Genomic DNA, 16,113 nt, shown 5'->3' on the forward strand with positions numbered 1-16,113 from the left:
TAATTTGGCGCCGACTTCAAAAATTGAAAGGGATTCTTTAAAGTATTATTTTATACTTTTTAAAGCTTTTTTTCAATTTTTTTGTTAATTTTTTAAATATTTTTTAGAGCTTTTTTGAAGTCGGTTCTATTTATAAAAATTGAATTTTTTTAAATGCTCACTCGGTATTCGAAAGCTAATATGTTTACATAAATTTTGCACCCAGAAAAAATTTTTAAACTTTTACAAATTTTGGGCGTGGCGGTGTTCCTGTTGACATGGAATGTCCCATATATATTCGTAAAATATTACTACTTGAAAATAATTTTACGTATTTCGAAGCTTATTTTTGATTGTACTGAGACGATCAACGACGATTCAGCGTCGTGTGGTGATGTGCAACACTTTTTTTGTTTCTTGGAAAACATATCCAAAAATTAAATTCTTGAATATATCATGGCTGTATAATGTAGAGCAAGAAAAATACTAAAATTCTCTGCATGGTTAAATTTTTAAAATTTTAAATTTTTTCTAAAAATTTTTCGAGTTTTCAAAAAAACGTCTGTTTTAGCATTTTCAAAAAATCTTGGGGTGATGTGCAACACAGGTAAAATTAAGATAAAAAATGCATGAATATCGACATCAATCGACTTAAATGTTAAATTTGGGCTTCTTAAATACAAATTAATCGAAATCTGGTGAACAAATAATTTCACTGTGTTGTAATCGACCTCTGACAAATGGAAATTTCACAAAAAAAATTATTTTTTATTTGATTTCTTATTTATTTATCGCTTAAAAATTAATATAATGAAAGGAAAAAGTGACACCGGATGATCGCCTTTCAGCATTTTATTGCTGCCCAAATTAGCTCGCAATTGACCGGAACAGCGATACCCTTATTTTTATACTTTTGTGGCATAATGACTAAACACATTAAAAAATGCATTAAAACACTTCATATACACATGTTTAATCGTAAAATAGCGATAAACTAGCGAAACATGAGTGAGGCACATCACCCCAAAAAAAGTGTTGCACATAACCCCAAACACGCTATTTTGCGCGGACTAGCGTGACACCAACACAATGTAAGGAAATCACAAAATCGCTTTGGATTATCAAAAGCACTTGAAAAACTAACAATATAAAAATATTTATTTATAAGATGACTAAAACCAATTCACGAAATCACTATGAATGTGAAAAGCAAAAAGAACTTTCAGCTCGAGAAATTTAACTCGCTTTTCATACAGCAAATTAGGGTGCATGCTATCTCGCGAGTTATTTATCTAAAACAAAGTACTGTCGACACAAACACATGGCAGTATGCGGTTCTGTCAAATGTCGACATGCAGACCAGGAATCGGAAACGTTGCACATCACCCCACACGACCCTAAATAAATGTATGTGTGTATATATCTATATATATTTTTTTTTATTTTGTACTGTTACTTTCTTTAATTCCTTGTAATTAAAATGATTCTTTGTAATATTAAAAATTTGTTAAAGAGAACTAAGAAGCTATTACCACTTGGGTTAGAATAGGAAGACCCTTGAATAGGAATATGAAGATACCACTTGGGTTTTATTTCTTTAAAGTAGTTGCACAACAATTATCTTTCAAAGCAATATACGTATTCTCTTTACAATTGGCGTAATTTAATTTAAAGATTTCACATTTTTTTTTGAAATGTATGTCACTTGAGTTAAGTTAGGTAATATAATTTTGTGAAGAAGAAAATAAAGATTTCACATCTTTTTTTTGAAATACATGTCACTTGAGTTAAGTTAGGTAATATAATTTTGTGAAGAAGAAATTAAAGATTTTACATATTTTTTTTTAAATACGTGTCACTTGAGTTAAGTTAGATAATATAATTTTGTGAAAAAGATATAAAGCTACCACTTAGGTTAGATTTTTGAATTTACAAAATACATTGCGTGTACTTAGCACTTTTTTTTACCTTTTTTGAAAAAGGTAATTTTGTACTAATATTACCTATTTTGTAGTGTTAAGCAAGGGGATCTGCAAAACATTTTTATTTTTTATTTTTTAATTCACAAAATTAGCAATAACAACAAATATAAAAATTAATAATATTTAAGTAAAAGTAAATTATACATTTCTCACAAAAATTGAAGAAACACTAAATTTATCTATAAAAATAGGCAAAATTCAAGCAGCTGTAATTTTGTTAAAAATGAATAAAATTTAAATTTCAAGTTTAAAACCTCTACTTTCGAAAGGTTACTATTATTTTTTGGTTTCTGTAAGTTTGGTAACTTTTGCATATAGAAAACTACGAGCTGGACAAAATAGAAAATTTTTCTCTTACTTTGTAGGCCTGTCACATGCAATAAAAAAATCTGCGAAAATTTTTAACTTCCTAATGTGAAAGCTTGAAGTTTTCCTTCCAAAATCTTCTTTTAAAAATGTTTCTACGTGTCTGCGTTGTTGTTCTATACAATTGTTTTCTGGGTCAAAATGAAAAAGATAAAAATCGCTAATTTTTACATGATTTTCATCAATTTGTATTATATCTACGTTATTTAAAAGCAATTATACCGTTTAATAGAGCAAAGTTTCAGCTTTAAGAATCTGTTTTTTGAATTGCAATACGATGATTTTTAAGGGAGTTATGAGCAATCAAAGTCTTATGCTTATTTCTTGTTCAATCCGCGATAAATTAGTAACAAAAAATTGTAGAAACATTTTTAAAAAAAGATTTTGCAAGAAAAACTTCAAGCTTTCACGTTAAAAAGTCGAAAATTTTCGCGGATTTTTTTTGTGGACATGACAGGCCCACAAAGTGAAAGAAAAATTTTCTATTTTGTTCAGCTCGTAGTTTTCTATATGTAAAAATTACCAAACTCACAGAAACTAAAAAATAATAGTAACTTTTTGAAAGTAGAAATTTCCAGCTTTAAAATTTTATTTTTAAATTTAAATTTTGTTCATTTTTAACAAAGTTACAGCTGCTTGAATTTTGCCTATTTTTAAAGATAAATTTAGTAGGTATTCCTTTAATTTTTGTGAGAAGTGTAGATTACTTAAAGAATTAGTAATTTGTCAAAGAAAAATATCTAGTTTGTGAAAGTTAGTATTTAGGTAAATATGAATTAATTTCTTTTGTAAACTGGTAATTAGTAGAAATAAATTCTTTATTATTAAAATAACTAATAAATAGTTTATAAAAAATAAATAACTATTTATTTGAAAATGAATAATTAGTGAAAAATAATTATTAATTTTTTCAATAATAAATAAATAGTCTCAGATAAATTACTTATTAATCAAATATACAGTATATATGCGTACATTTGGATTAATTCGAAAGCTTAGTCTCCATCTTTTAAAACATAAAATAATTTTATGCCACGACAGTGAAGTGTGGAATACAAGTTACTGAAAAAAATGTTCAAAAGACGAATCTTTAAATGAATTAGCAACCTTTAAATAATTTGAAAAGATAACACAAGATGTTAAATAAAATGCACCATTTAACAATAACGTCTAAAGTAACAAGTTTAATCTACGGTGACCTAAATTTTTAAATGTAAAAAGAAATTAAATTATTTCAATGAGTTCTCAAATCGTCCCCAATCAGAAATAGATATTAGTCACGTAGAAACAATTTCCTAATTCGTCTGAGTTATTCGATACAAATGTTCTAGTTTAAATGTGACACTACTTTGTAAAATGTTAAGTTATTGTTTTCTCTACTCTACGATCAATATAGCAATCTTTATAAAAATTTCTTTCTTTCTAAATATAAATATTCTACACAATCGGAAAACTATTTTACAACATGAGTAAGAAACAAAGTCAAAAAGCGAAATAATCAATTTTGACGCGATTAAAGGGGATCATCAATGGCGATTGTATTAAACTCTAGTCCATACTGACTAAGAATCGCGGATTTTGCGTGAAAATTGTAGAATTTCTTGACAATTCTTATGTACAGATGGTTTCAAATGTTTCTAGCTTCATCTGGTCCCATGCTACTTGTTCAGCATGTTTGTTCATTACCAGTTCTTCAGTAAGGGAAATTAGCTTAAAAAAAATTCAATGAATTTTAATTAATTTGCGCTTCTGCAAAAAGATTCTCGAAGATTGGATAATAATATCTACTTACCCTATAATTTTGTATCATAAAATAAATATTTGCATAAATATTAGTTTGAATGCGACCTTCAACTTGAGCTTGAGCAGCAACTCCCTTTGAGGAACAATTTTGTACCACAATCTATTGTAAGCTTCTGTCGACTATTTACCTGCAAAGGAGTAACATTAAAGTATAATTACATATCTAAAGATAAATAATTTTGTGTAGAGATGTATAATCTGGAATAATAGTACATATAACTTCAATATATAGTTACCATTTTTTGGCTGAATATTTGCTAAAAAGATTTCGATTGCTTGGAAGGGTAGGCTCAAATAATTATATATCAATGGCCTACATTACGAATTACTAAACTGCCAGTAACCACCGTGATCGAGTAATCGTACTACGCTTCTCTCCCGATGGATCTGGACGTTCAATGCATCCTCTAATCCATTTGTCGTTCCAATATACAGCTACGTAATCATCCTCTACAAAGTAAAAATGTATTGTATAATCAGAATATCCTGATTTCTTTTTTATTTAACGTGTTAAGATTATATTATATATCACTTAATTACTGTTCAATACATCTGGAACTGGCAGCAATTTATTGTTATACCAACTATTACATCATGCTGTTTTCCGAATTTTGCAAAAGGAGAAATGATAAATGAGTCGGAAGCTGAACAAAGAGCCAATTTGGCTTGACAGTGTGAGAGATATTAATGTCATTATTAACACTCAACCAGGGACAGGGGCCGTTGAATCGGGACATTATACACAACAACTTCTTCGATCACCTCGGCTATTGTCGCGATATATATATTCACGCCAAACCGCATATACAACATCGTGTTATTTTTACATTTAGGAAAATTATTTCATATTAACTCAATAGGCGTTAAACTTGGATACATAAGTGAATCTCGCGTTTTATGTAAAATAAGAAACCGGTAATCTAACCTAACCTATACTACGTTTACGCGAGCGTTACTTAATTCTGTAGTAACTTACGAACGATACGATAATTCCTCCGCATAAACGGGAGATTTTATAGTAACTACGATGATATTGTTCGTATAAGTTACTACAGAAGTAATACTCACGTAAACGTAAACTACTATAATTCCTGTCACATGCACTTAGTCAAGAGTCACGGTGCGGTCTCGCTTTGCGTGGTATAATAATAGGATAATTACATGTAAATAAATAAAACAATTATTTTGACAGAAAAAATATTAATCGTCGCGTCGCGTAAAGAGTATAATCACGGTCGGTATCGCTCCGCGCGTACTTGACGCGAGACCAGCGAGACACTACCGTGTTAGGTTAGATAACTGACTGTCTGTGACAGCGCGCTAAACGCACTGTCTGCACTGCACTGCACTGCGATACTAACGCCGCCCAGTGTCGAAAAAGTGAAAGTGACATTTCTGATTTATATATATATATATATATATATATATATATATATATATATATATATATATACATATATATATGTCATAAGACGTCGGCGTTAGGAGGAAGTATCTTAATATTAAAATTTTCACATTTGGACTTTGCGTCGCAATATCTCCGCTCGTAGGGCACGTAGCGGAATATTATAAGAGAAACCCCCCTCTCCCTAATTCGACCCCAAGCTATCGATCAAGCCTACTTAGAACTTGATCCGTTCACTCGTTATCGAGATCTCAACATCTCGAGTACTCGCAACCCGTCGCGTCGCGTAAAAGAGTCACGGTCGGTCTTGCTCCGCGTATACTTGGCACGAGACACTACCGTGTCTCTTGATATATTATTTTTGAAGATTTTTGCTCGCTGAAAATGAGCGTCGAGCGTCAACGTGAAATGGCACCTTAAGGCGTAAGACGCTACGGCAATGTTCGTGCGCTGCCCCTAACCTCTGTATATCTAACACAATTTGGTCATTCAGAAATGTTTTTGTTATAGTTCCATATTGTAATCATAATGTAATTGTTAATAATATTATAAATATTAATCTTTCTTACTCACATAATACACGTTACTTGACACACGGAATCAGCTGCGGGGCCACCCATCACTCTCGGTTGTGATTAGTGGCTGCGATTAGCCAATCAGCAAGCGAGCCGCCGGATGCGCTTTTTTTATTATTTAGGACTCTGGTCAATCTAAATACAGCGTTCCAGGTCAGGTTAAAGGTGGAAGCACATAAAATTGCAGGAGCCATGAGCACGAATGCAGAAGCCATATGCGCATGCGCTATGGTGTCTGCATACTGCCTATGGCTTCTGAATTTTCAATCTACATACACTATGCTTATGTATTTTTATGTAGATTGAAAATTCAGAAGCCATAGGCAGTATGCAGACACCATAGCGCATGCGCATATGGCTTCTGCATTCGTGCTCATGGCTCCTGCAATTTTATGTGCTTCCACCTTAATGAAGACGCGCTTGAACCGTGGTAGCGGGCTAAGCGGGCGGACATGTGTGCTCTTCTTCTCCCGCACTCCCTGCGCAGTGATTGTGCAATTTCGCGCCCTTGTGGTGTTTTGCGCGGATATAATCGCGTGCGATGTGTGTTTTATCGCGTGTTTTTTGAAGTGAAACTTCTTTAGGCACGGTAGTGAGTTCGATTCGCGACACGAAAAAGTGTAACGGAAGTGAAACTTCTTTGATACGGTAGTAAGTTCGATTGTGCGACACGAAAAGTGTAACGAAAATTCGACCAATAGGCGTACGAAATGAAACTTCTTTGGTATGGTAGTAAGTTCGATTGTGCGACACGGAAAGTGTAACGAAAATTTGACCAATAGGCGTACGAAATTAAACTTCTTTGGTACGGTAGTAAGTTCGAATGTGCGACACGAAAAGTGTAACGAAAATTTGACCAATAGGCGTACGGCGTTGGCGAGACGGTTCTTCTTCTGGCACGGTAGTAAGTTCGATTATGCGACACGAAAAGTGTAACGAAAATTCGACCAATAGGCGTACGAAATGAAACTTCTTTGGTACGGTAGTAAGTTCGATTGTGCGACACGAAAAGTGTAACGAAAATTTGACCAATAGGCGTACGGCGTTGGCGAGACGGTTCTTCTTCTGGCACGGTAGTAAGTTCGATTATGCGACACGAAAAGTGTAACGAAAATTCGACCAATAGGCGTACGAAATGAAACTTCTTTGGTACGGTAGTAAGTTCGATTGTGCGACACGAAAAAACGTCACGAAATAGTGTCACGAAAATTCGACCAACAGGCGTACAAAGTGAAACTCCTTTTGGATCGGTAAGTAAATTCGATTTTGCGACTCGAAAACGCGTCACGAAAATTCGATCAGGCGTACGGCACTGGCGAGACGGATATAGTGAGAACTGCGTGTATCACTATATTTTCGAGTTGCGGGCGGCTTGGAGTGACTAATTCCGTTGCATTGTTTTTGTATTAATTTCAGAAAAGTTATGGCAAAGCCTTGCCTTCAGAAGTTTCACTTCTAACGCGCGTGGCGACCACGCGTTCATTTTTTTTTAATTATCGCAGTGTTCGTACTTCTCGGTTTGTATTATTGAGCCACGTATTTTGTGTGTTTTCGGAACTGATCTATCGCGCATATTTTGCAAGCGTGTGTAAAAACGTTTTTCAATTTGGTGACCCCAAGTACGCGGCTTCCCTTTGTCAGATGCGCGCAGCAGCGCCATGAAAAACCATGACTGTCCCCGATTGCAACTACTTCCTCTCTGCATTAATTGCAAAGGAAAGCACCTCCCTACGTCTCCAAGCTGTCCGGTTTTCATCAAACAAAAACAAATTTTTACAATAGCTGCTGTTGTGAACATACTAGAGGCTTGTGCCAGGGTAACCCAGACCCCCCCGGCCCCTCGATTTTTAACTTTATATTTAGTTTTCCCTCTCTCTCCCCCACCTCGAATAACATGTTTCCATCCGGGAAATCCGGCGTGAGCACGGCGTACTAATTTTCCCTACAGACGGGTAAGCTACAAAATAACGATTTCTTTAATCATAAAGTCTCATACGCTTTAGCTCTCTGGGGAACGCAACAGGGTAATCCAGCGGACAAAGTAGGTTCGCCCTCTTTTAGACCTCAACGTGATACATCTTTTGACCCCGCGACAAAAAGTGTTCTCATTTGTAATATGGCGCAAGAAAGTGCAATTTGATTTCGGCAGCAAAAGCTGCGAGAAGAGCACGATGCTCTACTTATATCTCTTAATGGTAGGTCAGAAAGCGTCAACGGCTCTCCATCTTTCATTTCTGATAATCTTGAATATAATAACATACCGTCAAATTATACGGAAAACAAAAACAGTTTTACCGGGACTAATCTTTTGCAAGCTCTCATTACGCTAATTAACACATTTCCAAATTACTTCTCCTCGATCAAGGACACTCAGCTTTTCGAGACTTTGCGTCAACTCGGCGTAATCTTGCAAGGACTTTGCGGGAACTTTGGGCATTAGAATGGATTCAGGAGTTCCGAATTCCAAAGTTTATCAGGGTTTTAGAACACTTTATTGGAACTGTAGAGGGGCCGTACACAAAAAGCCAGACATCGAAAGACTGTGAGTTTCACGATGTCTGTATTATTCTGGCAGAAACTTGCCTCACGCCCGTACATTCCTTCCAAATTTCTGGTTTCAATGTGGTGCGTAGAGACAGCAAATTGGGGAGGCGGGGCATGGCGGCTCTCATCCATGGCATAACACTGTGTATCTGAGATCAATTTGACAGGAATGCTAGATCCTTCTATGGAGGCTATCGGTCTTAAGTTTACGCTAGAAAATTCCAGCACAGCTATCATAGGCGTATACAGGTATCCCAATACTCCGTGTCTATACAGCACTTCGCAAAAAAATTTTTAATCTGGCTGAATTCTTCATATATTCCATAATTTTGGGAGATGCCCATCATCTTTTGTGGGGGGCTGATTACTCCAATTCAGCGGGCAATGTACTAGTAGACCTGCTAGACAAAAAATCCTTTTCTCTGCTCAATACTATGATCCCAACTTACATACCTCCTCCGGATAAAACCCCGCAAGTATCGTCCCAATTTCGGAAATTTGAGTCTTCCGGGATACTCTGAGCAGCGACCACTGCCCGATTCGGGTGATAATGAGCCCTTACAACAATATAAAGTCTTTACCGAATTCTCGCAAGATTCGGTGATTAACCTCTTTACACCTCCTGTTGTATCAATTTATTGATATCCGCGACTCGTGTCGCATGCGTATGTGGACGCTATTACTATTACTATAGATGGTCGAATAATGAAACACACCTTTTCAATTTTCTGTGTGTATTTAATGCGTGCTGCCGTGACGACTCTCCGTTTCCCGCGTATACAAAGAAAAAGTCTTGACTAGACTCGCCGGTCAGTGTTTGGCCGACAGCGCTACCAAGTAGCACCTAGCGAAGTAACTAGCGAAATATAGATCTCTGTAGGCGGGCTACTTAAAAACTTAAAAACTATTCTAACACCTCCAGTTAGAGATTCAAGAAATTTGAATTACCGTAATAAAGACGGAACCTGTAGTGGTCCTCCCCCAGCTCCTTGGTAGAACAAAGACTGCTCGGCAGCGGTTCGAGCCAGAAAAGTGGCGTGTAAGAACTATCGCAAAGTGCCTACGATTGAGAACTGCCAAATATATCATGATCAAGTGGTAGAAACAAGGAAAGTATTGAGAAAAGCTAAGCGGGAAGGATGGAAGGGCTACTGTTCCTCGCTTGATCATTTGACTCCAACCGGTAATATACGGAAAATGATAAAAAGATATAGAAATCGCAAACTTGCCACTGGTAACACTAATGTTTCTCCAGACAATAGTGCAATTGAGAACACAATCGCCAACATATGCTCTCTCTTTTGTTCAAATTCTCCCAAATACCTGACAATCATTTTAGGGAAAACCAATATCTATTGTAGTTTGATAATATTTTTATATACAAGGAGTTTCACATCGCACTCAACTCCTCTCATGGCAATTCCAGCCTTGGTATAGATTTATAGATCGTTTTGATTACAAAATATTTAAAGCTCTCCGCTCTCTTTAAAGAAACTCTTTCTAAGGATTCTCAATAACCTATTCGTGGAAGGGTGTTTCCCTGAGATATGGCTTCATTCACTAGTATATTTAATCCCGAAGCCTCATGGCAAAGGTGTACGTTCCATTGCTTCTTGCATATTAAAAATCCTTGAGAAAATGATACTAAATAGAATTCACTGGGCCATAGAATCACGCAGCACGGACAACACACTTGTACCTGACCATCAATTCGGGTTTCGTAGATTTCGTTCCTGTTTAGACAATCTCACTATTCTCACCTCGGAAGTTTACCGGAACTTTGAGGGTCGTCCCACGGCGGCAGCCTTCATTGACATTAAGGCAACCTTCGATAACGGTATTCCTGAGATTTTGATCAAAGACTTAGTTGATGCCAACTTTCCTAAAAACATCTGTACATTTGTTCAGAACCTAATCTCTCAAAGAAACGTTCAGTTTGTTTTGGACGGTAACCCCACCCCACCTAGAATTTCTCGTAAAGGTACCCCGCATGGCTCGGTTTTCAGCCCTGCGTTATTCAACTTTTATCTAATTAGAAACAAATTACATCGTCACACTAAGATACTACAATTTGCGGATGACATTGTCATCTATGCATCGGCTTCCAGTCTTAGTAAGTTTCTCAGTTTGTTGGAAAAATCCTTGGCTAGTATTAGGGAATATTTGAGAAATCGAGGTCTTGAGATATCTCCCACTAAGTCACAAATGATTTTTTCAAAAAGCGCTTCGGCCAATTTTAGACATTATTACATCAAGCTCGGTGATGACATTATTAGGCCTGCGGAGACAGTGAAGTTTTTAGTGTGGTATTGGATCCCAAGTTGATGGGAAAGCCCCATATGGATTTTATCATTGACAAAGCCAGGAAAATTGTCAACATTATATTTTCTTTGAGAGGGGTATGGTGAGGCTCACACCTACAACTACTTCTCTGTTTACCATTCTGAGGGGCTCAATCGAATATGCCTCTCACATGTTTGCATTTCAATGCTACCCCAAATTTTACTGATTAGAAATAATACAAAATAAGGTTATCAGAGCTTGTCTAGGGTATAGAATTTCCACCCTTATAAATACTATATTGGCAGAGGCCAAAGAACCCCCCTTGAAGTTACGACTGAGATATTTAGCCTCCAAATATCTGTTTAAAATTCTATCGATCACTGACCACGCCTTAAGCAAAGTACTGTATCAAATTTTAGACCATTATAACCTAAACCACAGTTTGTACAGAAAAAACATAATTGACGACGGATCATTTCCCTGTGAGAACAATGTTCAGGACATTAACCATTTGATTTTTTGTTCTTTAATTACATCTGGCTGGGCCTCCAGCTTACGCACAGCCATCTGCTCGCTTAAAGACTCTCGATGTGACATTTTTGAAGTGTTACTAAAGCCGACAAACAAAATTTGCCGACATCATAGCTTTCTGTAAGACCGCCGATATACACATATAGGCTTTAAACAACTCGATGCACTTCGCGCGCCGCGCGCTTTCTTCCTCCTCAGCTCCTTCTGCACCCCTTCTATGCACACAAAGGCGTTGCCAATCAGCTTAGCTCTCGCCTTGTCCATTACAAATAGATACCGAGTTGGCCATTACACAGTTATAAGTTACTAGCCGTAATGCTCTCTGAAAAGAGGCAAGAGCCGCATCAGAACAAGAAGAAGAAGGTCAGGTTAATAAAACAAATTTAATAACCTAAGTTACACCAATTTTATTTACTTCTGATAAGGCGTTTAGGAGAAAATAAGCTCAAAACAACGAAAAAAGTAGAAACTTGAAATTGCGTAGATGCCAAGAATGCATTAATGAACAGGGACATCATTTTGAACATATTTGATAATTTGTTTAAAAATTATTTTTCTCTTACTTTAAATAAAATTGTTGTTCTTCTGAATGGTCTTATTTATAATGTTTTTCTGGTATTATCCCTTTGTGTATTATTCCCTTTTTAAGTCAATTTTTTAACAAAGCGTTTTTGGATCTAAGTTTATAGGATGTTTTTTGTTCCTTTAATTTTTTATAAGACCCTGAAGTTTTCGCTGTTTTTTATTGTTTTGAGCTTATTTTCTTTTAAACACCTCATCAGAATTAAATAAAATTAATGTAAATTAGTTTGTTATTTAATTATCTATCAGATTTATTTCGTTACTTTTCTTTAATGAATAAAGGATTTTAAAGTTATTTTTAAAAATTGTAAAAAAAACGTGATTTTTTGAAGTTTATTAGCTATAACTTTTTAATAAAATGTTTTCGGACCTATCATAATAGGAACTTTTTTGCTCCAAATTCAATTTCCTATAAAATCCTGAAGTTTTATTGACTTGACCTGGAACACCTTCTATAAGAGTTAATTAATTTGATAGTCACAAGTGTTAAACAATAAAATTACAAGTCAGAATTATGAGTTATGATGATTTTCGTCGTTGGTAAATCGCGGAAATAGAGTCCCATGTTTAAAATGTAGTGTAGTGTAAATGTAGTACAGAATGTACGGACCAAATTATTGGTTGATTTTTTACTTTGACAAATTATTTTAAAACAAATATTCAATAAGAGGGCTGGCGAACAAGCTAGGTGTTTTTGCTAAATTATTATATTCTAATGAACAATACAGACGTTTCGGCCTTGAATATGGCCTTCACCAGTGTAAAAAAACTTTGGTCGTTGAAATTTAAAAAGTCGTTACATTGAGTATAAAAATAACGGAACCTAACATCGTTATAATTTAATAGAGAAGCTAAATGTCATTACATCAAGTATTAATTTAACAGAGAAACTAACGTCGTTATAAATTGATAGAAGTCGCTACATCGATTGAGATAATCGCTTACATTTCTGTCTTTGTGTGTGTCTTTTCTGTCTATCGCAGTTACTGGTAACAATATGCTGATTCCATTCTTGTACAATTATTTAGATAGCGTCAATAAGTCGGTAGGGGAAAGGATATATTTTTACCGTCCAAAATTGAAACACGCTGACAATCCGAATGTCCTTAGATTACCATATAATTAGTTGTAGTGATTTATATGTAATGAATTGTATGTGATGTGGATCTTAATATCTTAATTTATCTCCGGGAATACAAGTGTTTCAGTCGTTGGTCAAACGGCAAATGCGACAGTCGGAAAATGTAACGTAAAAATAAAGTGGAAGGGATGGAATATAGGAGGGGTTAAGAGTAGAGTGGAAGTTAAGGAGGAGGGAGTAAACTAAGTATTAGAAGATATGCGTCTGGTAATAATTCTATGTCACTTTGTTTGTTAAGGCTCTCATTCTGTCTTTTTATATGTACCATCTCAGAAATGAGTCTTTTGTAATATATGGGTTCACTATCCAAGATTTTGACCCTTTCCCAATCTAATTTATGGTCTGTCTTAAGACGATGTTCAGAAATAACAGATGGAGAACGGCTTTTTTTCGTTAAATTCGATTTGTGCTCTTTAATTCTAGTTTTTAACTGTCTTTTAGACTGGCCAACGTATGTTGCATCACAATCGCTGCAACTTATTTTGTATACAATTTTACAGTGTGCTGATCTTTCTAATTTATCTTTGCCAGTTATAATAAAGTTATTCAATTTAAATGGAATCGTAAAAGCCAGACGGAACTTAATATCTTTAGCCAACGTTGTGAAGCCTTCTGAGATGGATTTAATGTATGGTATTGTAAAATTAGAAGTTTTATTGTCGATAGTGAGATTGTTATGTTATTATAAGAGTGGTATTTAATCCTATTTCTAATAGTTGAAAAAATGAATCTAAGCGGATATCCATTGTTCAATAGAGTTTTGATAACATCTTCCAAAAATATAAAATTGTGAACTAAAAGGCGTGAAAAATGACGTTAAAAAGCTAAATTATATTCTTATATCGTACAGCCTTATTTCCCACTTATTTCGTTTTACTGGGTGCTTTTATATTCAAAATAGTTGTCATAGTGTTAAAATATAAAATTAAAATACACCAAAGACTCTCCTATTTTGTATTATTTTATTTATAATTTAATATTCAAGTTTTTGAAATTTAATTTTAACATATTTAGAAAGTCTTATTGTAACGAGAAAATTATTAACTGATTTATATATTTTTATCTAGTTTCTGAAATATCTGTTTTTTGTTTGGCCTACTCTGCAGATTATATGTAGAAAGTATTCCATAATTATACATCGGATGGAGAGGGGGGGATGAGCAGAATCGCGCCTTCGAAAGTATCCGCGGAAGCTTAATGTTCGCTCCCGTTCTTGCGTGCCCGAATTTCGAAGAACCGTTTGTCTTGCAAACCGATGCGAGTTCCGTAGGTTTAGGGGCCGTATTGACGCAGAGATTAGAGGGTGAGGAGCGCGTGATCGCATATGCCAGTCGCGTCTTATCCGACACCGAGACAAGGTATTCAGTAACGGAACAGGAATGCTTGGCCGTCGTCTGGGCCATCCGAAAATTTCGACCGTATCTGGAGGGATATACGTTTACGGTGGTCACCGACCATAATAGTCTGAGGTGGCTTCATAACCTTAAGAATCCAACGGGTAGGTTGGCTCGATGGGCCTTAGAGCTTTTAGAATACGATTACACGGTCGAATATAGAAAGGGGGCCTTACACTACGTGCCCGACACGTTGTCACGTATGTACGAGAAAGGGGAGGAGGGACTCGTTAGTTCCGTCGTGGAAGTGCCGGAATGCGTAGATACCACCGACATCTGGTATCGGAAACGGTTTCAGGAAGTAACCACCGATCCTAAGAGATTCGCGCATTGGAGAATCGTGGATGGTCAGTTGTATTTTTTGCGGCCGAGACCGGTCATTTCTGACATCGTTGAGGACCTTGACAGATGGAAGTTAGTATTGCCGCGAGAACAGCGTGTACAGGCTCTAAAAGAATCGCATGACGCCCCTCAGGCTGGACATTTAGGTATTGAAAAAACGTATCAGCGCCTTGCCGTCGCGTATTACTGGCCGAACATGTTTAGAGACGTAACGAGGTACCTTCGGACGTGTGATACCTGTCAAAGAACAAAAGTAGAGCAGGCGGGTCCGGCGGGCTGGATGGGACGTCGGGTGATAGAGGGACCGTGGACTGCGATCGCCGCGGATATCGTGGGACCGCTGCCGCGTAGCAAGGCCGGTCATCAGTATTTGCTCGTAATTCAAGATCTTTTTACGAAGTGGATGGAGATAAAGGCGTTGCGAGCGGCCACGGGTCCGAAAATTCGAGAGGCTCTTGAGGATTTAATCGTGTCTCGGTGGGGTACACCCAAGATCCTCCTGACAGATAACGGTATGGAATTTATTAACCGAGTCATTAAGAGTTTTGCGGAGAAAAATAGTATAACGCACACGACCGTGCCCCCATACCATCCTCAGGCGAATCCGGTAGAAAGGGTCAATCGGGTGTTAAAGACTATGATAGTAGCCTTTATAGAGAGAGATCATAGGGAGTGGGATCTCCATTTGCCGCATTTTCGATTCGCGTACAATACCGCATTCCACTCGTCATTGGGCACCTCTCCCGCCTTTCTGAATTTCGGGTGTGAGTTGACGCCACCCCATTCTTTGCGCGATCGGGGAAACGAAGCTCCCGAGGTGTGGCCGGAAAGCTGGCACCGAAATTTCAGGGTCCGCTCCGAATCAAACGAGTGATTTCTCCGGCAGTATACGAGGTGGCGCAGCCGGACGGGTCACCCGCGGATAAAGTGCACATACAAGATCTTAAGCCCTACCACCCTCCAAATGTTTAGAGATACCTGGCGGGGAAGATACCGAGCGATGCCGAGTTTGATACGACGCCTATTAAGGCAGTTCTGGGCACGGCACTAGGAGGTTTTATACCTCTTCCACCTGGTGGACGACCTGGAGGAGGTCGCCAGACAGTACCAGGAGGTCGCGTGGCTTGACGGGAGCAGGTATGGTTGGGTCCTGGGTCGGAGCCGGGAAGTTTACATATTCACCCGA

The 16,113-nt window shown here is 36.9% G+C and overlaps 1 protein-coding gene and 1 long non-coding RNA gene across 6 annotated transcripts in view; one reads left to right on the forward strand and one right to left on the reverse strand.

Moving 5' to 3' along the window:
- LOC139812158 (serine/threonine-protein kinase SIK3) overlaps positions 1-16,113 on the forward strand; it is a 245,452-nt gene that overhangs the window by 34,709 nt on the left and 194,630 nt on the right. The gene's annotated exons all lie outside the window — the stretch shown is intronic.
- LOC139811944 (uncharacterized) lies at positions 3,279-5,490 on the reverse strand. Its single transcript, XR_011731782.1, has 3 exons — positions 4,367-5,490; positions 4,120-4,258; positions 3,279-4,037 (listed from the first exon to the last, which is right to left on the reverse strand). It is a non-coding gene; the product is annotated as an uncharacterized lncRNA (long non-coding RNA).

Source organism: Temnothorax longispinosus, chromosome 4 (genome assembly GCF_030848805.1).
Source record: "Temnothorax longispinosus isolate EJ_2023e chromosome 4, Tlon_JGU_v1, whole genome shotgun sequence".
Classification (NCBI taxonomy): Eukaryota; Metazoa; Arthropoda; class Insecta; order Hymenoptera; family Formicidae; genus Temnothorax; species Temnothorax longispinosus.